This window comes from Saimiri boliviensis, chromosome 16 (genome assembly GCF_048565385.1).
Source record: "Saimiri boliviensis isolate mSaiBol1 chromosome 16, mSaiBol1.pri, whole genome shotgun sequence".
Taxonomy (NCBI): Eukaryota; Metazoa; Chordata; class Mammalia; order Primates; family Cebidae; genus Saimiri; species Saimiri boliviensis.
Window position 1 is genome coordinate 79,281,832 of NC_133464.1, and position 26,237 is coordinate 79,308,068.

Genomic DNA, 26,237 nt, shown 5'->3' on the forward strand with positions numbered 1-26,237 from the left:
ACTCAAGCTGTTCATCTGCCTGCCTTGGCCTCCCAAAGTGCTGGGATTGTAGACATGAGCCACTGTGCCTGGTCCCATCATTTTTTGAATCCAGTTTAAGCTGAGAGTTTAACTTCTGTCTTGTCTCACTGTCACTTGATCCTCACAGTAGGAACAAGGTGGAGATGGGGGGCGGGTATGGGTGACACTGTCATTATCCCAGTTTCAGATGCTAGAATGGAAACAGCGGCTCGGAGTACCTTGCTCAAGATCACACTCTAATCTTAGCACTTTGGGATGCTGAGGCAGGCGGATCACCTGAGGTCGGGAGTTCAAGACCAGCCTGGCCAACATGGTGAAACCCTGTCTTTAAAAAAGGAAGAAAAAAAGATCGCACTCTGAGGGCAGGCCTTCTGATTCCTCATCAGATATAAATATAAAATGGGACATGGAAATAATTTTCCTATTCAATGACAAGTCAATGACGTTGCTTGATGCAAGCTGCTAGGCCTTTGTATCCAGGCACTTAGCAGGCCCTGGCCTCCTCCTCCATGCTGAGTTTGGGGTAGAGGAGGTTCAGCAGAGGGACCAGTGCTCATAGCACAGCAGCCATTCATTTGATGCCAGAGGAACACGTGAATGAGCTTCCCCAGGATGCACAGGCAGGTGGGGAAGTGCTAGGTAATTTTAGCCGGTGGCCCACCCAGGCAATGTAATTATGTGAATGTGGCCTTCAGAGAGCTTCCGTATTATGTTAGGAAACTTTTGTTTCTGGTTCTGTTTTTCTTTTAATTTGTGTAGTGTGACCAGGACATCTGTGGCCAGACTAGCTGTCAGCCATGTGCTTTGTTTGCTGGTTGGAGCCTGGCCAGCCATGGAGGTGGATCCGAGGGGCCTTCGGGGCGACTCCCACCTCAGCCACTTAGATAGAGCTCTGATAAGCACTGCTGAAACTCTTTGAGGTTCAGTGTTCTCATTTATGAAATGAGGATTGATGGCTGCTTTTCTAGGCATGTGAAAGACCTAGCACAGTGTCTGCTGCATACCAGCTGCTCAGATGTTACTGCGTTACATTGCAGAATTAAAAGGAAAAAAAAATCTGTCTTGATAGTGCAATGCGTTGTTGCAACTGATCATTAGACTCACTGTGGGTACTTTAGAGAATGGGGTAGTGGTGATGTCTGGTGTCCTTAGGAGCTCGATTTAGAAGGAGGAGGGCTATCATGTGATTGTTGCAGCCCCTGCCTCATGAGGTCAAGCCCTCCCCCTTGCAGTGGGCCTGTTGGCTACAGAAATCCAGAGCTCACTGCCTCTAAGGCTGTTGCCATCAGGGGTCCTGCAGGGAACAGAGTGTATTCTCAGGTTGGGCAGTTTGAGGTGAGTTTAAGTAAAGTGACTTTTTACAAAGCAGGGCAGGGTGTGTTCACAACCTGGAGCAGCGAGGGGGCCCTGACCACTTCTAACATCCTCGGCTTGAGGGAAATTGATGGTTTTGAGGCTGCAGCTGGCTGTGTGAAGGGACGATCTCCCATGAGACAGCCCGCATAGGGTCCTCCCTCACCTCACTCCTCCCTGCCTGTGCCCAGAGAGCTCGGGATGCACACAGGGGGGCCTTGTAGTGGGGATGGCAGAAGCAGGGAGTGGCTCTGGGGGCAAACAGGATGCACTTTCAGGCATGAGGCACAGAGCCAGGTCAGAGGCAGGTGCCCTCAGCTGAGCTGAAGACAAAAACAAGTCAGGTGAGTTGTGCAGCCCACATTTTTGTTTGCTTTAGATAGGAGTCAGTTCTTAAAATGAAATCAGAGTGACTGGACAGAGACCCATTTTGATGCATTTAAGCTGGTGGCTTCTTGGGTAATCTTTCTTCACTTGCTCAGAAGCCTGGAGACCTGTGTTCAGGTGCCTCTGAGTCATTCGGTGTATTAGGACTTGAGTTGCCCTGTGGCAAAATAAAGGGACAGACTTATCAGGGCTTCTGCAAGTGGGGTCTCTACAGGGCCAGGTAGTACATATTTTAGGCTTTGTGGCCACACGAGGTCTCAGTTGCATGATCATCATCTCCTTTTTCTTCTTCCTCTTTTTTCTCCCTCCACTTCTTTAAAAACACAATCTTTTACAAATAAAAATCATTCATAATTCATGGTCGATACAAAAATGGGCCAAACGCCATTGTGTGTCAGCTTCTGGACTAGATCATGAGTCCCCGTGTGCTTTGTGCACTTCTGTGTGCAAGGTGATTTTAAGGAAGGCACAAGCGTTTTTATTTTAATGGTATGTTAAGTCCTAATATATTTTAGGAAAAATAGGTGACTAGCACCTTAAGAGCTCACTACCCTTAGATGCAGCCACGTGGGGCTCTCCAGGAAACAGCTGACTCTCGCAGGTTGGGTGGTAGATGTAAGTTTTAAGATCGGATTCCAGGTAATTTTGGTGGTGCTCCATTTATGAGAGTAATACATCGTGTCTTTTAAAAAATTTGCCCAGTCGGGCGTGGTGGCTCATGCTTGTAATCCCAGCACTTCGGGAGGCCGAGGCGGGTGGATCACAAGGTCAAGAGATCGACACCATCCTGGCCAACATGGTGAAACCCCGTCTCTACTAAAAATACAAAAATTAGCTGTGCGTGGTGGTCGCACACCTGTAGTCCCAACTACTTGGAAGGCTGAGGCAGGAGAATTGCTTGAACCAGGGAGGTGGAGGTTGCAGTGAGCTGAGATTGTGCCACTGCACTCCAGCCTGGAGCCTGGTGACAGAATGAGACTCTGTCTCAAAAAGAAAAAAAAAGAAAAAAAAAAAAAAAAAAAGGACAGTGTCTGTGCCACACAGACAGAGCAGAGCCTCGCAGAGGAGGCCATGGTGTGGAGGGGATTAGATCAGCTCATGTTTCAGATGTAGCCTGTTGGGACCATTTCACAGCAATGAAAATGCTGTCAGCACTTTGAGAAGTACTGTGTAAGTTTAGAGGAGAAACAAGAGGGCAGAGCCGTTTGCCGTTTTTTTCGATGGAGTCCTGACTGACAGGTGCCAGGCATGTGAGGTGCCTGCCCACTCTGCCCTTCTGTGAAGAGCTGTCCTCTGGGTGGGAGCTCTTTGGACTCAAGCCCAAAGTTAGGGCCACTTCACCCTCAGGGGCATGTACATTACCTGCCCTGAACTGTGTTCCTGTGCTGAATTCCAGCCACACAGCTAGTGATTGAGGCCCAGGAGAACAAATTAAGTCCATTTAAAAAGTACAGAAATTCAGAGGCCAAGACTTGTGAGAGCTTGCTTGATTCCCTTTGGTAATTACTGGCTGTCAGTCTCCCTGTCCCTGAACCTGTGCTGCTCTCACGAGCTCCTGGCCACACCCGAGGCTCATTTGTCTGTGTGGGCTCCTTTAGAACCGCCGCACTCTTCATGTTGCTTCCGTGGAGGAATGCCTGCCTGCAGGGAACTGTACCAGGCAGCCTGTAAATGCCCAGGAGTGTGGCAGGAGTCTACCTGTCAGGTGTGCCTTGGCAGAGAAAAGGCTGCGGCCAAGCCCTGTCAGCATTCCGAACATTCAGTGTGGGAAGCATCCCAAAATTTGTCTTCCACTCCCTGAGCTGGGCATGTTTTTTCCCAGCCTCTTGGATGAGTTGTTTTGGCCTAGTAGCGAGCCTTGATGACCTTAGGAAATACTGGGGTGGGCTGAGACTTTGTTTCATTTTGAATGCCTGAGGAGCTTTTACTCTTCTGTTACCCCTGTAAGCCATCTCTTTATTTTTGAGATCTTATACCATATAGACTTGCAGAGTGAGAGGGGTTCCCTCCCGCCACACCCTGTTTTGACCTAAAAGCTTAAAAATCACATATATGGCATTATTTAAATCAAAACGTGCTGCAACCTTCCCCATTTTTATTATTCTGTTCCTGTCACCGTGAAATATTTAAGCCATGTATTAAAACAGGAGCTTGTATTTGCAGTGTAACAGAACACCAGAAGATGAGGTAGCAGTTGTAGGGAGAGTTTATCAAATAGGAGCTAATCGTGAAACTCTCAAAGCAGAATGACAGCTATGTATAATGAATAGCTTGTGCAAGTAGAGTGGAGAGCCTCTTACCACTGGCAACTGGAGCCATGATGATTGATTTTTCAGGGAGCGTGGTGGTAGGGTTTTGACTTGAAGCAGAATTAAAGTACGTGGGAGAAACTGCTGCCTTAGCAACTAAACTTGAATAGAAGTTCAAGTTCAAATCTGCCTGTCATGGTTCGTGGGAAAACTATACTTGGGGTTCCTTTGGATTGAGCTCCTCTTGGCTTTTTTTTTTTTTCCCCAAAAAAATAGTTTTATCAATCTAATTTACATACTATAAAGCTCATCCATTGAAAGTACAAATTCAGTGGATTTTAGCAAATTCACAGGGTTATGCAAACATCCCCATAATTTCAGAACATTTTCATTACCCTAAAAGGAAACTCATGCCCATTAACAGCCATTCCCCACCCCTAGCCAAGCTCTACCAGCCACTTATTTCCTTTTTATCTCCCTTCTGGACATTTCTTATAAATGAATGACATGGAATGTGACCTGTGACCCTTCACGTCTGGCTTCTTTCACTTAGTCTTGTGTTTTCAAGGTCCATCCGTGTTGCAGCATGTGTCAGAATCTCATTGCTATTCATGGCTGAGTAGTATCCCATTGTCTGGATGTACCGTATTCTGTTTATCCATTCAGCAGTCTACGGGCATTTGGACTGTTTCTGCTTTTTGGCTTTTATGCATGATGCTGCTGTGCACATTGGTGTAAGTTTTGATGTAGACACTTGCTCTTCTTTATCTTGAGCATTGACCTAGATGGAATTGCTGTATTGTACCTCTGTGCACTTTTTGAGGAATCTTCTTAGTTGTTTTGTTTTTCCATTTTGAATTGTAAGCATTTTTTAATAGTGGGAACATACACATAACAAAACTTGCCATCATAGCCATTTTTAATTGTGCAGTTCAATCACATTAACTACATTTACACTGCTGTACAGCCTTCGTCTTGGGTTTTGGTGAAACAGTCCATACCATCTCTTAGGCCCCAGAAAGGATAAATAACCTGGGGTTTGACTCAGCAGAGAGGTGGGTTAATAATGATCAAACTCGCTGCCTTTTGAGAAGTGTGAGAATCTAGATAGGGTGATGGTTCCTTGGCCTAGAACCACAGGATCCCTTCTCTGTATAGATGCTGCTGCGTTAGGAAGCTTTGCATAAGAGGAGTGGGGTGGGGATAACTTGAAGAGGCTGCCCAAGAATGAGAGCAGGGAAATGGTACGGTGGGCTACTGTCTGCATCCTGGGGGAGCCCACGGGGCATGTTTGAGGGACACTGTCTTTCCAAGGCACAGTAGGTGTACAGAGGCTTTTTTTTTTTTTTTTTTTTGGTATGGTGGACTGAGATCCACCTGGGCCCTGGCAGATGGCAAAAAGGGGTCCTGAGTATAAAGGACTGGATCGGATTTACTGAGTCATGGGAGGGTGTCCAAGTGTGGGCCAAAGTGTATACGTGTGTTTAGGGAAGATGTCATAGACCTAGAAGAGGTCCCGGAGGAGGTGGGTTTAGCCCGCTCTGCCCCGCCTCTCAGCAGGCCAGTGCCTCCTGGAACCCTTTGTGCTCCTCCAGGGCCTGTCCTGGGAATGCCTGCCTCAGTCTCTCCTGACCACTCCAGGCAGGATCTGTTGGCCCTGCCCTGAAGTTCCCCCAGTCATCCTTCCTCTCTATGCTGGCCATCTTGAGGTTACCCTTTGTTTGTGTTGTACTCGTGGGTCTTCATGAGCAGCTCTCTTACCTTCTCAGTAACATGTCATCTCCTCATTGGCAAGGTCTGTATTTTATGCTCTTTTTGGGTCAAGTCACTGGCAGACAGAAACATCAAATACCCTAATTCAGGATGGGTGCCACAGTCTACCCAGGGAGCTCATTAATGACATGATTCTTTTAAAATATTGACAAACCATGTAATTAAGAGCTGATTATTCACACATCAAACAATTCTTAACTTAAACTAGAGGGTTTCTTTTAATAGCAGCTCCCCCTGGCTGCATTTATCTATTTGTGTAGTTTATTAGTTATTTGGCAGAGAAATTTCAGAACGCCAGCTACAAGCTAGTGCAGTTGAAGAACAGAATGTATTAAAGAGAAAGTATTTCTGGAAGCATGTCATTTACTCAAAGAAATTGTCTAAGAATGTATTTATTTTGAAAAGTACGTAATATATTTATATACATAACCTCTATTTATTTTCTTAAATAATTCTGTGAGCTTAGCAGTAGTTTCCTCATTGGAGAAGGGAGGATATTGAGATTCAGAATAATTTGCCCTGGCTTATTCAGCTAGTCCGTGGTTGAGCAGGGATTGATACCAATGCCTTCTTCAAAACCTGTGCCTCCTCATCCCATTGCTTCTGACAGCATTTGCTAAGTGGGAGGATCGTCCTTGCATCTAATTAAACTTGTACTGTAATTTCATTACAGCTGTTGCCCTAGGGGAGCTGTTATAAGTCTCGCATAGAGTTTCAGTAGCATTGAATATAATGGAGCACCAGAGTGGATTTAGAGTTAGACACGCACATTGAGGTTTGAGCCGAGATTCCACTTCATAGAACCTACTTTATGCAGCTGGTTTTTTCACATGTGAAGCAAGTGTAACAGCTGTACAACCTTCAAAGGCTTGGCTTGAGTATTAAATGAGATTTCACACTCATTTAAGAAGTGCCTTAGAAGAGGGCACTGTTGCATCGTAGGCAATTAATGGCAGTGTTAGCCTTTGTCACTGGGCCTGTAACTGATGTCAGGGGTGCATTTATTGTTGGCTGGGCCAGAGGTAGGCTGTGCAGGGTCGTTGGCGAGAGCCCATCAAGTGGAAATCAGGAAATGACCGAGTGGAAAATCAGTGTATTCTTCCAGACCACCCCTTCCTCCAGGCCTTGTCCTCCCTTCCTCTTTCTCCCCACTATTTTCCTGTGTTAGTCATGGTTTTCCTTTTACCATCTTGAGAGGATTTCTGCATTAGGCATTAGGTAACCAGGTGGTCCTTCCAGCTCTTTGAGCTTAGGACTTGGTGTTTTAAAATTCTCACTGGCCAGCAGAGCATCACTTGGAGAGAAGCTGCCATCCCCATGGTGCAAACTGCCTCTCACCAGCTAAAGATGGCCTTCCCCCAGGAGCACCAAAACCCTGTCTTTTTCATGACTGGAGGACTTTTTAATAAAATGGCAGTGGTGCCTTAGTTTCAGTGTTGAGCTACCTTCCCTGAGCATCAGCATCTCATCCATAAAGTAGGGACGGTGTGTCCCTGCCCATGCTGGGAGACCCATGACAGCACAGGGGAGGCGCTGGCAGTCCCGACTCTTCAAGCTGCCTGTCTTCTCCATGCTGCCTGCAGGGCGAAAGTCTCCCCAGGAGTTGTACAAGCTATCAGATTCACGCTAGAAATCAGAGCGTGGATTCATTCCGACGGGAAACTTGTCTTCATCCACACTACGTCTTTTCATCCTCGACTGTTGTGCTTCCCCTGCTGCTGCTTATTCTCTAGCTGGTTTGGGGACATCGAGGGTTCTCCAGGGATGTGATGACAGTTTTGCTTTCCCGTAAATATGTTTGTCCCTATTTTGCAGACGAATTTGTCATTTTTAATATTGTAATTTAAATAGTGAAACACTAAAAAAAGAGCACGTAAATTTGTAGAACACTGCCACCCGCTGCACACAGTGGGGCGGGCGTTCTCTGCCTTGGCACATCAGGGATCCTTCTTTGCTGAGGAACTACCCTGTGCATGGTAGGATTTAGCAGTATCCTTAGCCTCTGCCTGCTAGTTGACCACCATCCTTCAACTGTGACAACCTAAAATGTGTCCAGACATTGTCAGGTGCCCTCCAGGGGGCAGAGTCACCCCCGGTTGAGAGCCACTGCACTGCAGCCCCCAGCTCTGTCCTTCCGGCCTCTCTCGTTGCCCCTTTTGGAGCCATGATTAGATTTACACCAGTAGGTAAGAAAGCTTTTCTCTGGTCTTTTGCAGTGCACAACACAGAAGGACTTTGTAGTCCTTTCTCAAAGTATTTTGCATCTCAAAGGAAGGATGAATCATTCAATTTTGAGCCAAGTGGTCTTTTCCTGGGTGCAAAATGAGCTGGAGTAATTTTAATTATTGAAGGGCTGGAGGTAGGGTAAATATCTTGCTGTTTCTTCCTTGATCACATTTCCTTTAGACTTTATAATCTCCTACCCCCTAGTAAGTATTGTAGAACCACAAATGTGATATAGATTGTGGGGCCTTTTCAACAGCTTTTATATTTAAATTTTATTGCTGCCCTAGGGACTGGATAGGTACTGGTATAGGTTCCAAATGACAGTGGAACCACGATGAACATTAGAAATTAGGCGAATACCACAACATTGATAACTATGCGAGGTAACGCAAATGTTAGTTCGCCAGGTTCGGCCATTTCACAGTGTATGGGTTGAGGATACCTTATCCAAAATGCTCGGAACCCGCAATGTTTTGGATTCGGGATTTCTTCAGATTGAACTGTTTGCATTACACTTACCAGTTGGGCATTTTTAATCCAAAATATCTGAAATTGGAGATTCTGCAGTGAGCATTTCCTTTGAGCATCCTGGTGGTGCTCAAAGTTTTAGGTTTTGAAGCATTTCAGATTTTGGATTTTTGGATTAGAGACACCAAACCTGTTTATATACTTTAAGACATCATGTTGTCCATAGTAAATACATACAATTTTGTCTGTCAACGTGAAATATAAACAAAGAAAGTAGGGGGAGCACTATATTGACATTGTCAAGAGGAGGCGAACCTATTCTGTGAGTTTGCCTGGGAACCAATGAGTAACAGCTGGAAAATTCACTGTCATCAGGTAAAGGACAGGGTGTGATCATTGAAATTGGCAGGCTGAGAGTATGCTGTGCTGTGATGGAACTACAGAAGTCAGGACGTGCGCCTCCATCAGGAATGCAGGGGAATGTGATATGTACAAGTTTTGGTTTCTAGTACCATTCATGTCCCTTGCTAGTACTCTGTATTGCTGTGGTTAATAAGAGTCTAGATGAATCTAAGATTTGGACTTTGAGGACTGGAAGGCTCAAGGACAGAGGGGATCGCCCCCATTTCTGTGGTCCAGAAAAGCCTTTGGGAACTGCAGCTCTTAGCTTGTCTGCAGAACAGCCTCTGAGATGGTCAGCTGGTGACTCAGTCCATGCTGTGTGTGGGGCTGAAGGGGTGGAAAGGCCTCAGCTCGTGAGAGCCTCAGAGGATGGTGCTGGATTCTTCGGTGATGCCTGGGGCCTGCCCTTGTGGTTCCAGGGACGCTGAAGTCTTTATCGTGCACATTAGGTTTTGATTTCTGTCCTCCATCACTGTCCTTGACCAGGAAAGTTATTTCAGCCTCTTGGCCCAATGCTTTTAACAAAAAACTAATGGAAATTTCAACACAATGTTTATGCCAAAGGAAAAATTAAACCAATTGTAGTTTGCCTTTTCAAACTAAAAACACTCTCTTTTTCTAAGACTCTGACACCCCGACCTATCCACCTCGGGAGCTGCCTGGGCTGTTCCATAGGAATCTGGCCATCCCAAAGGGCTTGACTCTCACCACAATTATTGGTTGGAGCTACTGGGTGACTTCACAGAGGTGTCCCTCCTACCTTGAACTGTGGTTCCTTGTAGCTTCATTCCTGACACCCCGTCAGCGTGTCACCAGTAGCCATGACATTGACCTCCCACTGGGAAGGAGCACTCGTGTGTGTAGTTGGGGCTCATCCTGTTTCTCCTTGTTTCATGCAGTTACTTCAGGAGATGAGAAGCGTGCTGCCTTCATTAGTATTTAGTCCCTTCTTGTTTTTTGAAGAGCCATTCCCGTTACTAGAACATTAACTCCACAGAGATAGGGATCTTGGTCTAGTTGGTTCACTGCTGCATCCCCAGTTTCTGGAACTACACCCTGGCACTCAGTGTGTGACTGTTGAGTGAAGAATAGGGTAAGAACAGGTGAAGCCACTATGTAAGTTGCCAAAAAGCTAGGCATAATGTTTAAGAAAATAAAATTAAATATTTTTTTAGTGGTTCTTATCCGTGTACTTAACAGAAACACCTCACTCCTTTTGATTTATAAATTGTTTAGTGGGATATGTTTTCTGCTATTTTGGGGTTATTTTAGGCATGGACTTTCTCGTGGTATGCCAGGTGTCCATTACAAATAAACAGCCATGAGCCCCGTAATGATATTTTGGTTGATGATAGACCTCATCTATGATAGTAGTTCCATAAGATTGTAACAGAGCTGAAAAATTGCTGTTGCTTACCAACATCTTAGCTTTTGTGACATTGTCCTGCCACACATTACTCACGTGTTTGTGGTGGTCCTGGGGTTAACAAACATACTACTGCATTGCCAGCTATCTGAAAGTATGTCACATGCAATTAGGTAGAGTACATAATACTTGATAATAAAAGACTATGTCACCGGCTTATGTATTTACTATACCATACTTTTTGTTATTATTTTAGAATATAGTCCTACTTACAAGAAAAGTTAACTGTAAAATCACCTCAGGCAGGTGTTTCGGGAAGTGTTTCAGGAAGGCGTTGTTAGCACTAGAGATGACAGCTCCTTGTGTGTTCCTGTCCCCTGAAGGCCTTCCCGTGGGACGAAACACAGAGTTGGGAGACGGTGACATTGATCATCTTGGCTCTGTGTAGGCCTAATCTAATGTGTATGCTTGTCTGTGTCTTGGTTTTTAACAAAAAAGTTGAAAAAGCTTATAGAATAAGGCCAAAAAATATTTTTATGCTTTTGTGTAATGTTTGTGTTTTAAGCTGTGCTATTATGAAAAAGTAAAAGAGCTATAAAAAAGTTCATAAAGGAAAAACATTACAGTAAGCTAAGCTTAATTTATTATTGGAGAAGGAAAAGTATTTTTTACACACTTAGTGTCGTTTCATGTACAGTGTTTTCTGAAGTCTACAGCAGTGTGCAGTCCTGTCCTAGGCCTTCACATTTACTCCCCACTCACTGACACTCGCTCGCCCCTCCCTCATGTTCTCTCCATCCCCATCCCCCCGCCCCACCACGCTCGCTCCCCACTGATTGAGTCTCAGGGTAATGTCCAGCCCCACAGGCTTCATTCATGGGAAGTGCCCTCCCTGTAAGGTTGTACCAGTTTTTATCTTTTGTATCTTATATTCACTGTCCCTTTTTTATGTTTCCATTCACAGATACTTACCACTGTGTTACTGTTGCCGGCAGTATTGAGTACAGTAACATGCTGTACAAGTTTGTAGCCTAGAAGCCAATGCTATACCATGCAGCCTAAGTGTGCAGTAGGCTATCCCACCTAGGTTCCTGCCGGTACACTCTAAGTACACTCCAGGATGTTCACACCAGGGTGAAATCGCCTGAAGACACGTTTCTCAGAACACATCCCTGTCGTTAAGTGACATGTGACTGTAATATAGCCACATGGCGTCACAATCACACTTTTACAGTCTCCATGTACTCCTGGAAGCCCATCAAGGGTAGTGTTGGAATGCTGCTTGCTATATTCATGAAGCAAATGGACTCTTTCCATGTGAGGTGTAGCACTGTATTACTCTGCTTTTAACAAAGGAATTTTCGAATCTCAAAATTATAATAAATTGGTTGGAACATTCTTGGATTAAAGAAAAGCAGTACTAATGAATTTATTTGCTGTGCATTCCAGCCCCATTAATCCTGATGAATTCATCCTGGCTTAACATATGGCATGCCTTCCTTTAGACTTTCAAGTTTAGCATTAACTGCTTTTATACCATGACAGGAGCAAGCGTCACTGCAGCAGGCTGCTGAATTCATGCCTAAGAAGCAGGAGAGCAGCATTCTTCCTGTTGAGCATATATTAAGCTTGGCTGTGTTCATTTCACTGGGCAAACTTTCAAGCAGTCATTCTCAAACTGTTTGATCTGGAACCCCCCTGACACCCTTAAAGAATATTGAGGACTCCAAGGAGCTTTACTTATGTGGGTTGTGTCTATCAATATTTATGAATTGGAAATTAAAATTTAGGCTGGATGCAGTGGCACACATAATCCCAGCACTTTGGGAGGCTGAGGCAGGTAGATTGCTTGAGCTTAGGAATTTGAGACCAACCTGGGCAATGTGGTGAAACCCTGTTTCTGCGAAAAATACAAAAATTAGCCAGGCTTCGTGGTGCACACCTGTAGTCCCAGCTATTTGGGAGGCTGATGTGGGAGGATCACCTGAATCCAGGGAGGTTGAGGCAGCAGTGAGCTGAGATCATGCCACTGCATTCTGTTACCTGAGTGCCAGAGTGAGACTCTGTCTTGAAAGAAGAAAAAGAAAGAAATTAAAGTTAAGAAATAAATGTCTTAATCTACCAAAAATAACAATAATGAACCCATTTTGTGTTAAGTAACTTTTTTTTTTTTTATGAAAAATAACTTTTCCAGAACAAAAAAATTCAGTGAGAAGAGTGGCATTGTTTTACATATTTACAAACCGCTTGAATGTTTAGCTTAATTTAAGGCAGCTGGATGTGTATATGTGCTTCTGCATTCCGTCAGTTTGGACATTTTGTTTTAAGTGGAAGTAGACAAAGAAAATATGGCTTCACAGGACTGTACCTAGGAAAGGAAGAACGCTTTAATGGCCTTTTCAGGTAATTGTGGATATTCTTTCTTGATACTACATTAAAACTCCACAGGCAATAGTGGTTCCACTGTGGAATCTGAAGCCAGTTCAGTAAGCACTTTATACTCTAAAATACATGGGTCTTATACTTCAAATCTGTCTTTCATGCATTTATGATTCTGTTTTACTGAATTACTGTTTTACTGAGTTACGTAGGTCTTACAAATGCTGGCACGTTTCATCATATATTTTTTTAAATAGAACATTTTTTAACGTCATCCCTAGTATCATCAGAAAATTCAGATTTTGGGGAGCTGCACACATCTTGGTGACGAATAAAAGTTTTCCGGAATTCCCATCTTTTTCTTGAAAGCTCAAATGTTACTGCTCGCAGCAAATGTTGTCAGTTGTTTCCCTTCTAGATTCTGCCTCTTTTTTTCCTAGAGTTATCTTTCTTTTTTTTTTTTTTTAATATATATATTTTATTGCGTTTTAGCTTTTGGGGTACATGTGAGAACATGCAAGATTGTTGCAAAGGTACACACATGGCAGTGTGGTTTGCTGCCTTCCTCCCCATCACCTGTATCTGGCATTTCTCCCCATGTTGTCCCTCCCCAACTCCCCATCCCCTGCTGTCCCTCCCCTAGTTCCCCCCACAGACCCCAGTGTATGATGCTCCCCTACCTGTGTCCATGTGTTCTCATTGTTAAACACCCGCCTATGAGTGAGAACATGCGGTATTTCATTTTCTGTTCCTGTGTCAGTTTGCTGAGAATGATGGTTTCCAGGAGTTAACTTTCTAAACTGCAAATCCCAGTCATGGCCGCCCTCCCTCTCCTCAAAAATAAAGTAGAGTTTCCTTGTCTTAGCCACAAGGACTCAGATGACTTTGACTCCAGCCCCCAACACTTGCCGTTTCCATTCTTTTCTCAAACCTCTACATTATTTTTTTAGTGGGTTAAAACAATGTAAATATATTATCTTAACAATTCTACAGGTTGGGAAGTCCAGATGGGCTCAAATCAAGGTATGGGCTGCAAGGAGGCACTCCCATCTGGGGCTACAGGGAAGAGAAGGGGAGGGGAGGACCTGTTTCTGGCCTCTCCCTGCTCCTTGAGGCTGCCTGCGTTGTTCCCTGGCTGGTGGTCCCTTGTTTTCAAAGCCAGCAGGGCTGATGGCGCCACCTCACATGGTGTCCCCCAATCACCGACTCTGCTATGCTCTATTCCATCTGGTAACGATCCTTGTGATCACTCCGGGCCCACCTTTCATTCCTCTGTATCCGAATTCTGCTGGCCTTATAACTCGACATGTTACAGTTCCCTGGGATTAGGATGTGGACATCTTTGCGGGCCATTGTTGCATCTGCATTTTTGCAGTCAATGCCTGCTTTCTGGAATGCTTCCTTTCTTCCCCGCTTCTCTGAATGGTAAGCTCATCCTCCAAACATCACTTCATCACTTCATTGCCAAAGCTTTTCCTGGTGTCCAACTACTTTATTTCCTGCCCCGACAGAGGGCAGTGTGTATGGCACCCATGCTGCAGTGGAGCACCAGGATACTGTGTCACAGCAGGGGCTGGGCTGTGAACCTGACTTTATCAACCTTCATTGTTCTCAGTGCTCTCACGGTACGTGATAGTGCATCAAGAAATAGCAACAATTGACAATTAGGGACATTTGATTGTGGGCTGTGTTTTAAATACTTTTGAATTAATGTTCAGTTCCTTTGGTGTGATCATGGCATTTGTTTAGTAAGACAGTGTCATTCTTAGCAGTTACTTTCCAACATATTTAGAGATCAGTTGTCAAGATGGCTATACCTTATCACAATGGTCATGAGGAAAGCATGTATTGGGCTAAAGACGGATAAAGCAAATATGGCAAAATGTTAAATATTGGGAAGTGTAGATAAAGAGTATTCATTCGACTTCTGTAGGTTTGACATTTTCAACATGGAAAGTGAAAAGGAATTAAATATCAATGTAGGATGAAATATCAAAGTATGAAAGATGACGTAGGTGGGAACAGAATAAGATTCCAATTGTGGGAAATCTGGTTTGCTGCTGTCTTAAGTTATAAAGATCTAGCTGTTGATTAGCATCGTTATGTGCATTTTTGGTATAATGATAATCTTGTCTGGGTTCATATTAGGTGCAAATCATGTTTCAGACAGCTTAATTAAACCTCTTCAGCTCCTGGGTGAGTGCAAGAATCTGTGCAGAGTGTAAATGGTAAGATTTAGAAAACAAAGAACTTTATATGCCGTGCGTCTGCTAGGTTCTTCCTAGCATGTCCTCAAGCTGTGTTCACACCAGGCACTCCCAGTCACTGGCCAGCACGATTCCACTCTAAGGTAACAAAAGTCCTGCATCCCAGATTTAGGATAACCTTCTGCCCATGCTGAGACTCTTGGTGTTATCAGCAGGCGTCTGCTCTGTGCTACCGTGGCATCTGTTAGTAGTACCCATAGAACTCCATCACCAGATGACCGATTGTACAGATTGGGGTCCAGGTGTTTCCAGAAGACACCAGCTAAGGTTTTCTGCCCCTGCAGACCTTGCTTGTCACTACAGGTGTCAGGAGTGGACTCCCTCCCCTTTGTGGCCCCTAACCGGGGCCTCAAAGCTTTTGCATGTCTACAGCCGTTCCCTAGATTTGTGGAAGGAGATTACCTGTGTGATGCTTTTATAGCTTCCTCTTTGAAATGTAAGAGTTAATTTCAGAGGTAAAGCAGTGGAATCTCTGGTGTGGAGGGCATCTGGCCTGGCTCCTCATCTTCTCCCTGAATTCCCCCGATGACATCCTGTGGTGGGCCCCCTTGCCGTCCACCCTATCTTCAGTCGCTGTGAAGGTGGCATGTGCTCCCTGCCCCAGGGCTGAGCTGAATCTGGTTTCCCTGTACCAGCCACAGACTTGGACATTCTGGGGTCGAAACTGAACATATCTGATGGCTCCTCCTTGCCTTTCAGGATCCCAGAACCTGCCTTGTATCTCTCCTGAGACATCTTTGCTGCAAGATCGAGACTGTCCTCTGGTGAGAAGCTGGTGAGGCCTCGCATCGTAGTCCAGGTATAGTCTGCCTGTCAGCATGACAGCCGCATGCTAGAATATGTTATTCTGTTTTGTGCTAGACTGTTATTCATTTAGACTCCTAGTTGTCTGTTGACTTTTTAAGTTAACTGAAAACTAAAACCCCCGGTTGTCTTCTGTTTTAGATTCCCAACTGCTGTACTTTTCAGACTCATGTGGCCACCCATTGACTCAGCAGAAAACAAGCTCATTTTTTTCACTTTAGTATGTTCCTTAAATTCCTGCATTTCCTTCAGTCCTATCCTATGGCTTCTTATCCCACGGCTGGCCAGGCCTTCCGTCCCTGAGGCCTGTTTCCCAGGGCAGGCTCTGGGGAAGGATCATCCTGGAGCTGTCCCACGTCATTCCTGGGCGGACATTGGGCGCTTTGTCTTGTGCTCTGTGCCACCTGGCTCCTGGGCACTGGTGTGCAGCATGGCAGCTATGATCCATCCCGCCGTGTTTCTGTCTGTGACTTCTGGAGGCTTTGCACTTCTCAAGGTCAAGGGCAGCTTCCAGTTTTCTTCCTGCCCCAGAACTTTTCATCTTGCCCCCATTCTTCTCACTCTTCTCCTTACTTTAACTTCTCTCCCTTTCACTTAGGAATTCTACTGTAACTTGTTCTTGGTTTAGGTGCTGTAACCATCTGCTGTAGGGCAGTGGTATTTCAGGGTGTTCTTTGCAGCTTGAGAGTTAATTCCAAGTGGGCATAAGAGCCAGGTGGGTCAGGGGGTCGGTCAAGGTTGGCCAGTGAGGCTGTCTGTCCCCTCTCTCTCTTTACGAGTAGCTTCATTTTTATCTGATTCTTCTTTTCGGGTTTGGCATAGGATGTAGTTTAGGAAAAAGAGTTCCACTATAAAATACTTCAAACTAACTGCTTGGTTATTTTTTAGTAAAATAAAAATGTTTACCGAGAATGGAAGCTTCATCATTATTGTTGCTATTTTATCACAAAAAAATAGAGGTAAAGCTTTTCAGTTGAGGGATAGTGTGTGTGTGTGTGTGTGTGTGTGTAATGAACCTCACCTGACTTCTCTCTCACTCTCTCACATTCTGACAGTCATTTGAGGCCATTCATATAGTTAATTCCAAGACTTTGGCTATATTAGGAATGCACACATACTCAGACTCAGCAGCCCACACTGAGTTCTTAATCAGAAGGACTTCTGGGGAATATAGCCAGTGACCTTTGCCACATGTAAGCAACTTTGAGCAGACTGCCTTGAAATGAGAATTAAGGAGGAAGGAGGGGCTGCCCATAAGCCTTAAGTGCCTGGGGAGGATTAGGCTATAAGTAAGCACCTTGTTTATGAGGCTGCTACAGCCTTGTAAATGTCAGAAACAAAAGTTCAGAATTACCAGGTGCACCTTCCCAAAGGCAGTAGGTAAAATTAACTGCCGGCCAGCAGGGAAGTGGGAGGACATTCAGCACAGGCCAGAAGCCACTGTGTGCTGGGGTGTGTGAGTCTTGAGTACCCTTTTCTTTCCGGTTCAGTTTAGGTGTTTAATTAGTAAAATAACTGAAATTAGAGTGAGTTCATTCTGCATTCTTCCTCCCGTCGCCCCAGTCAGATGTGTTTCTGCTGCCTTCACGGACTATTTCAGAACGTCTTCCGGTGTTACCTAACCCTGGGGCTGGGCGTTGACATCTGAGTGAATAGCCTAAGTCAGACTCTTTCACTTCTTGGGCTGCGCAGTGCAGTATCCAGGTGTGAGGGGAAGCCCTTGGGTGGTCTTGGGGCACAAGTCCCGAACCCTGTCTGAATCAGAGTTTATGGCTTACTAGGCACCGCCATGATGTCACCTTTTCCTGTTGAAGAGAATCAGGCCAGGTGCCACATGGTGACGTAGGTGGCACATCTCCTGGAGGCCTTTCAGCCTTGGCCACGCTTGTTGTTTATCACATTCTGTCGTCTCCCTTCTGTTCTGTTCCCTGTTGCTGTCTCAGTCTCTGCAAGGAGGGAGGACACATCATAGGTGTATCGTAGGTAGTTATTGCATGGATGGATCGTTGTGAACGGTTACTTGCTTGCTTCTTTCCAGACTCTGCACTCTGACGGCAGGGACAATGTATGGTCTCATCTTTATAGTTCCCATAACTCCCTATAACCATGGCCCAAGGCAGATCACCTAATTTTTAAAAAAGGAAATAACAGCTATTTAATGTATGCCATTTTCCAGGAGGAGAAAAATTACTTTCAAATCATTCAGCCTTCCAAAATAGCCGCAGGCAAAGGCATGGTTATCCCCACCACTGAAGCAGTGTATTAAAGGTGGCTGCTATGGTCTTAGCTCCCCAAGGATTCAGTGAGCCAGTGAACACCAGAGTGTTTGGACCATGTATCAGTCATCTCTTTCTCCAGCATAAAATAACACACAGCTTATTTTCTCAACATTTCTGTGGGCTGGGAATCAGAGCAGGAGTCGGGGCCTAGCTGGGGCCTGTGCTTGGGGTCTCACAGGGCTGCTGTCTGGATGCTGGCCCGGGCTTAGTTTTCATCTGGAGGCTTGACTGGAGAAATGTCGTCCTCCACGTTCCCTCAGGTGGTTGGCTGGATTCATGTTCTCTAGTTGTAAGACTGAGTCCTGGCCGCTTTTTTGCTGACATGGAGGCTGCTCTCAGCTCGCAGAGGCCACTCGCAGTTTCTGCCGGCTACCTGTATCTCCCGGAAGCCCCCTGCAGTTGGACGTCACGGGGGCTTTCCCAGCATGGCTGCTTGCTTCATTGAGCCAGCCCAGCACAGGCTTTCCTTACTCCTTGAAAGGGGGAGTTGGAAAGTGTTTTCCATCTGCTATTGTTATAAGAAATTATTTCACTCCCTGCTTTTTTTCTGCATTTGTCCCTGATTTTAAACCTTCTACAGGATCGCGGCCCCACAGGACCCATTTTCCCTTGAAGCCAGCATGGGTGCCCTGAGTCATCACTGGCCCTGCTGGCTGGCAGGTGGCTCTGGAGTGCCCGGTCCTACTTTAGGAGTGAGGGGGCTAAATTGCTTTTTGTGAGCTGCCTTGGAACTTAACTGCACTTGTGTCATGTTATTTGTGTAGGAAAATGTGATCCTGGGTCTCAGATGACTGGCATGTCAGTGAACTTCCAGCTGGCAAGAGGTCCTTACCTCTTTTTCTGTGTGTGTGGTTTTTTTTTTTCTTGTGGCATTGGGGACTCTAGAGTAGGCGTCCTCAAACTTTTTACACAGGGGGCCAGTTCACTGTCCCTCAGACCGTTGGAGGGCCGCCACATACTGTGCTCCTCTCACTGACCACCAGTGAAAGAGGTGCCCCTTCCTGAAGTGCGGCGGGGGGCCGGATAAATGGCCTCAGGGGGCTGCATGCGGCCCGCGGGCCGTAGTTTGGGGACGCCTGCTATAGAGAATAGTGTCTGGGGCATATGTTAAATGTCTCAGCCTTTAAGAATTCCTTAAAAAACAATAGAAGTGGCTGGGCACAGTGGCTCACACCTGGAATCCCAAGACTTTGCAAGGCCTAGGTGGGTGGATCACTTGAAGTCAGGAGTTCAAGACTAGCCTGGCTAACATGGTGAAACCCCGTCTCTGCTAAAAATACAAAAATTAGCCAGGTGTGGTGATGCACACCTATAGTCCCAGCTGCTCGGGAGGCTGAAGTGGAAGGATTGCTTGAACCCTGGAGGCGGAGGCTGCAGTGAGCTGAGATGGTGCCCCTGCACTTCAGCCTGGCAACAGAGCAAGACTCTATCTCAGAAAACAAACAAACAAATGATAGATGTAATCTGTGCTTTCTCTTTCTCCTGATTCTCTGAAAATATGTGGAGTCTGACTGTCACAAAGCTGTAACCAAAAAATGAAGAATTTTGATTGTGCACGGTCTGGAACATTGAGCTGAACGTTGTCATATTGAGGGGCTGGCTCTGGGGTCAAGTTCGCGTGGCACTCCTGAGTGACGATCTGTGGTCATGTTATTGCTCTGGTGCCTTTCATGAAAGCAATGCTGGTGGCACTGCCTGTGGCGGATGATAAAATATAGACCACATGGTGTGCTGAAAGGGCCACTCCACCCTTCACCCCCTCTGGCACTCTCATATGGTGGGAAAGAATGGCCCTGGTCCCCATTACAAGCTGCCTTGTCCTTTGCTGGCTTCCTCCTGGTCCATGGGTGCTGTTTTCTCCCTGCCTTTGATCGTTCAGATGAGCAGTGTGCGCAATTGGCTATTTCTTTCCGGATGCCTGAAAGGAATTTCAGGCAAATTGAATTGCATTCTTTCCTCTGGTAGAGGCTTTTCTCTCAGCGCCCACTAGCTTATCTGTTCCACATAAAAAGAAGTGCTCCTCATTAGAAAAGTACAACCAGTACTTGTTGAAGACTAAAGACAGTCAAGGTGGCCAGCCAGGCCAAGAGACTGTGACGTTCTTTTCAGATTAGAAGTGTGTTCCTTCTGGAGTGAGTGTCTGAAATTCTGGTCACCAGTGAAAAAGTGTGCTTGTGAGTAGGGCAGGAAGACCTACCATAAAATGTGGCATTTCCTGGTGGGAATTACTTGTGCATGACATGTGCTGCGTAGATAATCCCCATGGTAACTACGGGCGTGTGTTTTATGTGTGTGTCAGGGCTCTTTGAGAATAAAACAGGGACTGGGGAACAAATAGCAGATAAATAGGAAAGGTCACAGCATTTGCTTACGCAAAGGTGTTGTATGAGTTGGATTAAAATATTACGCTGTAAAGCAAGCATATTGATTTGCTACCAAAAAGCAAGAGCAGACTGAACCTCAAGAACTTGGAAGTCCTCGTGCTCAGTTTTTTCCCTCCAATGTTTCTTACACAGACCAGATTAGTCTGCCCAAGATCACGTTTTGTGGATGTCCTTCCTTTGCTTAAAACTTTTGCTTTTAAATAAAGGTATAAATCCCTTAGCTGGCCACTCAAGACCCCTAAAGGGGCCACCCTGCCCTGCCTCTGCTCCAAGTCCCAGATCACAGGCCAGTGTGCCAGCCTTGCCCTGTTACTGGCATGCCACCTGTTACCCAGCGGGCATGGGATCCATCTCCCCAGTGGGGTTGTTAGCTGTAGAAAGGTAAGGAAGGGGTGAACCGCAAAATTCACTTGTGCTCCTTCCAATCTATCACTCTGAAATGTGTGTGCCTAATGTTTTAGACAGCTGCCAGCTTTTGAGTAGCCGGTAACTACTCCTAAGTCTGTTCTTTGGTACTCACATCAGCTTTTCTGATAGAGGCTATAGTGTGAGAGAGGGTTGCTTTTCAGTCTGATTTCCCATTGATTCAGACTTAGGCCCAGAGAAGTGTCTCAAGACACCGCTAGGAGAGGTGAGGACAGGTCTGCCTGTTACAAATCCTTGACTCTTGGCTGTTTTTCTAGGTCACATCTTGAATATTGACAGTTTCATAGGGCCTGACCTAACCCCATATGAAAAGACCATTTAACTAGTTAACATGCGCCTATGGCTTATAGCATTTTGGGGCTGTCCTGGCACTAGGGTTGTGGAGTGGGGTGCTTGGTGCAGGTACTGGAGTTTCCTCAGTGTTTACTGGGTCAGCCCCAAACAAAGTACTATTTACACTTAATTTTGGAAATTTTCAAACATGCACAAATGTGAAAAACATAGTGAAGGCCCGTGTTCCCACTTATCAGCATCTCCTAGACAGACTCAAGGTGGGCTTGGCTTGTTGTGGGACCCTCACACCTTCCTTCATTCTCCATGTTTGTTGATTTCATTAAAAGAGATTTTCTTTCCCTTAATTCAGAAGCTGTACATTTTAAAACTGTCGAAATGTGGAAGAAACCATTCATAATCTACTTCTGTCTGGAGACAACTGCCTCACTTCTTCCTGCACTACAATTCTTTTTATACACTTACTTTTACGTTATGATTTTTAAGGATTGCTATAATGCTGTTTTGACACTTTTGCCCCCGTTTTTATCAGGGACATCATATCTCGAACATAATATGTAATCCATCTGCCTTATCTGCCACTTCCTTCTACATACCCCTTCCAGGCCTCTGCTATCTGTATCCTTTCCATAACTTTCCACTGGAGCCCCTGTTGGGTCCTACAGCCAAAATTACCCACTTTTCCTCAGTCCCAGATACAGTTCCTGTTACCTCACAGCCAGTGGGTTTTGGCTAGCAGCTGGCTATACGGGAAGTGGATGGATTACATCAATTCACTCCACTGCATGTGTAATAATGGACTTCATTTTTACAGGGGTATCACATTCAAGAAGAGGTTGTCACTTACCTCGTGACTTTTATATTTGTAGGATTTCAGGCAGGGTAACAGAGTAAGAATTATCAGGCAAGGCATCAGGAAGAATGAGCTTGGTCAAAGTTGAGTCAGTTTCATGGAATAGGGTTTCAGGAATTAGGTGACCTGGTTCAAATCCTGGCTTCACTACTTACAAGTTATGTGATGGCAGGCAGTATAACCTACCTGCTACACTCTGCGTTCTTATTCTTACAAGGGGACCAGCAACTGTGACTTGATTGCTTCCTTAGGAGGATTTCACGCAGCAGTGCGTGTGTGTGTTGTGGAGCTTGTGGTGTGTGACGTTGGCTGTTTCTAGCAGGCCCCCTCCCTGCGAGGCTGTCCTTCAGGTCATTTCCTGAGCTGTGCCCTGTTGTTCATGGTGTTGCTTTGTCTCCTCTTGAACCAGTGAATTTTCTAGGAGTTCCAACTTTTTTCACAAAAATAAAGTTGCTTGTGGTGATGAGGAGACTGGGGGAGAAATGAAAATTTCCAGGAGTTACGGGATTAAGGTGTTCCGAGGCCTATGTGTGAATTGGAGGACTGCTGAGTGAGTGAATATCAGTTTGTGAATGTCTAGTGAAAATAAGTTAGGTGGGCCTGGAACCCTCCACCTTGCTCTCGTTTGCGATGCTGATTCTCCTTGTGAGGAAATTTATAGAAGGAGTGAAAGAAAACGAATTTAACTCTCAGGATACCTTAGAGGCTGAGAAAATTAAAGTGCCAATGTTCTAATCTTAGGGGAACTTTAAAACATTTCTTTTTTCCATCTTGAGATGTGAGAGCCAGTTCCATAGCCATTTCCAAGGCCCAAGCGCGGCGCCCACAGGCGATACACAGCCTGTTTCATGGAAGCTCCTACTTTGCAGGGCCAGCTCCCAGCTGCTTCTGGGAGACAGCGGAGGGTCTCCCTGCGGACCTGCCCACAGGGTTTGTAGACTGATGTTTCCTTTCCTTGCTGCCCAAGTGTGATGAAAAGGCACGCGTCCGAGGAGCTGCGGGCTCCGATAGGATAGGATACCTGTCTTTGTCGTAACGCGTTTCTGCGCGCAGGGTCTGGGCGTCCCTCCTGATGAAGCACTACCGTCCCGACTGATGACGGAAACACCTCGAGAGACATAAACTCTCCACTCACCCTGCTGGCTTCGGGAGGAAACATTTTTTGGGTGTTCTCTGTTTTTTGTGAAGATGTAGCTTTTCCACTGGCTTCGTGTTTTTTATGTCAGTGTTTGATTTGGGTAAACAGCATTGGAAGACTTGAGCTGAGTGAAGCAGGTGGGACCAACAGTGCCTGTGGCGAAGCTTCGATGAAGGGAAACCCTGGTGATGGGAACCCTGAGCTGATAGGGATTGTCTGCCCTCTGCTTCTGTGAGGCACAGACAGCTGACCAACAGATTGTCACTGAGATTTAGAAGAAAAAAATTATTATGAGGAATTAATAGCCACTAATGGTAGCTGTTAGTACTAGTACTAGTACCACGGGGTGATGAGGATAGTTCTCTGCATTAGGAGAGTAACGAGTTCTGTTTTCATGGTGTTTCCTAGTGCATTGTCTTGTGCTCACTATCTGGTGCCCGCTAGGTGCCAGGGGCCTAGAGGGATGATTGGGATGCAGCCCTTGCCCTGGGGGAGCACCTTGAGGGGGTCGAGTTGAGTCAGTGGGGAGGAGCTTGCCCCCCCCCCACACAAGGTAGGTGTGGTGTCACCTGTGCCCTCTCCACCAGGCATGGTGCCATCTGTGCCTCGTCTTTATTTTACACCCTCTCCTCACTGCCCCACTATGCCATTCCCCAGAATCTGTCGATCCAATTCAGAGGACAGTTAAAGGCTTTGGAGTCAGTGAGACTTGAGCCCCAGCTGCAACTGTCATTGGTCCTATGCCCTTGGGGATGTTACTTGGGAGAATATTATAGAAGTTACTTCATTTGTGGTGGGGCCAGGCATTATTAGTTTAAAAAATCTTCCCAGATGATTCAGATGTGCAACCAGCATTGAGAATAACTGAGCTGTAATCAAGCCTGTGTCTCCTTGTCTCTAGAATGCAAGGTATTGCCTGTGTGATAAGCGGGTGAAAAGATTAAGTAAACTTATGTAAAGGACTCTGATTTGGCTGGTGCCCCAGGATGTTAGGGGTTTTTGGTCATGACTATTGTTTTCTCATTGAAAACGTGAAGTGTCATTCTAGACAACACAGCAAATGATAGAAAAGAATAAAACAACAAAAACATACCTATACTCTGAAAGATAATATCAGTTAATATTTTAGGATTTTACACCCATATACTTATTCATTGGGATTATATTATGTTCTTTTGGACTTGGTGTTTTCTCATGACATTAGAAGTTGGAAATGGTTTACAGACTGCAAACCATTTCAGCAACAGAGTCACACTGTAAAGATCTCACTGGGTTCCTTCACTGGGACAGCATTATCCGCTTTCGGCCTATAGGTTATTTGTTTATTTGTTTGGGCCTCTGCATGGTGTGAGTGGATAAGATCCCAGGGCTCCTTAGTTACTTTCACCTGGCTGGGGCCCGATGCTGTGTGTGGCCTTTGCCTGCATTACGGCCGGTATGAGCAGCTGTCCCTTGGCTGGCTGACTTCCCCACTGTGCCTGGAAGCTGTTCTGCAGTTGGTGGGTGCTCAGCCCAGGGACCGGCACCTGCCATAGAGCCTCAGGTCCTCCCCTCCCTGCACGCACCCCCCACACCAACCCTCTCCATCCTCCTGCAGAACCTCTGATTCCTGCCTCCTCACGCCCCTCCATCCTCCTACAGAACCTCTGATTCCTGCCTCCTCACGCCCCCTCCATCCTCCTGTAGAACGTCTGATCCCTGCCTCCTCCCAAACCCTCTCCATCCTCCTGCAGAACCTCTGATCCCTGCCTCCTCCCAAACCCTCTCCTCCATACCCTCTCCATCCTCCTGCAGAACCTCTGATTACTACTCCTCCCAAACCCCCTCCATCCTCCTGCAGAACCTCTGATCCCTGCCTCCTCCCATACCGTCTCCTCCATACCCTCTCCATCCTCCTGCAGAACCTCTGATCCCTGCCTCCTCCCATACCCTCTCTTCCATACCCTCTCCATCCTCCTGCGGAACCTCCGATCCCTGCCTCCTTCCCACCCGTCTCTAAATGTTGCTTTTGCTGTAGGATTTAGAGTGGTGTGCTGTAAACCTTGCGTATGGGACCTCAGAGGTCCCTGGGAACTCCTGTGATCAGCCCTGTTGAGTTAGTAGACAGAAGCACGTGGCAGGGAGGTGAGGCTCTCAGGCTTTCTGATTGTGGCTGAGGCTGTAAAGTCACCACCGAAGCCTGAAGGACTGAAATTCCTGGTTCAGCTGTCACACTGACCCTGGGGTCCCGGTGTGCCAGACTCGAGCTGTCATGTTGCCTGCAGCTTGTGGATTTTAGAAGAGTGTAAAGTGTCTTTATAACCAAGGCTTCCAGCTCGATGTATGGAAGTGCCCAAATGGCTCTGTGCCTTGTACTTCTTGATGGAAGGCCACGCTTTTTTCCACCATGAAAGTAGTGGCCTTTTGAGACAGACTTGTTCCTGGTTCCATACTCCCCTTCAGGACCCTGCTGCTCCAGGAGCCACTGTGTATGTTCATACCCCTCAACCCCAACCCACCATGTTGCACTTTCCAAGAGTAAGGACTGGGGGTTTGCCCATTTCTCTTAAATCCTAGCTGTCACAGTGCTTTGCACGTAACAGGCATGGGATCAGTCACTTTGGGTGGAATGTAGTTTTATCCTCAGCCTGTCACTAGCTGCCTGGGGTCAGCCAGATTTAGACCCTGGGGCCTTTAAAAGAGCCCCAGCTCAGAAGTCATATTTCGTGGTAGGCAGAGCCTCTGCCCGGTGAGACTGGGGCCCTGCACCATGCACTGTGCCTTCTTTGCTGCTCACTGCACAAGTGGACCATTTTTTTTTCAAGCTGCATAATTTTTGAACCATCCCTTTCATCCTCATACTTTTGATTTTTTGTTTTACTCTCTCCAGTTCAGTTTTCTTATAGTTAAGGAGCTTATTTAGTCTCTTTTTTTCTTTTTTTGAGACAGGGCTTCCCTCTGTCACTGAGGCTGGAGTGCAGTGGTGTGATCATGGTTCACTGTAGTTTCCTTTAGTCTTTTTTTTTCTTTTTTCTTTTTTTTTTTTGAGAAAAGGTCTCCCTCTGTCACCGAGGCTGGAGTGCAATGTGCGATCACGGTTCACTGCAATCTTGACCTCCTGGGTTCAAGCAATTCTCCTGCCTCAGCCTCCTGAGTATCTAGAACCACAGAGACATGCCACAGTGTCCAGCT

General features: G+C 46.0%; 1 protein-coding gene across 3 annotated transcripts in view; it reads left to right on the forward strand.

Moving 5' to 3' along the window:
* The window catches only part of SLC7A1 (solute carrier family 7 member 1), an 85,310-nt gene that overhangs the window by 25,836 nt on the left and 33,237 nt on the right, over positions 1–26,237 (forward strand). For all 3 annotated transcript variants that reach the window (XM_039473212.2, XM_039473213.2, XM_039473211.2), the window contains exon 2: positions 15,591–15,690. The gene's annotated coding sequence lies outside the window, so the exon portion shown is untranslated. The remainder of the gene's footprint in view (positions 1–15,590; positions 15,691–26,237) is intronic.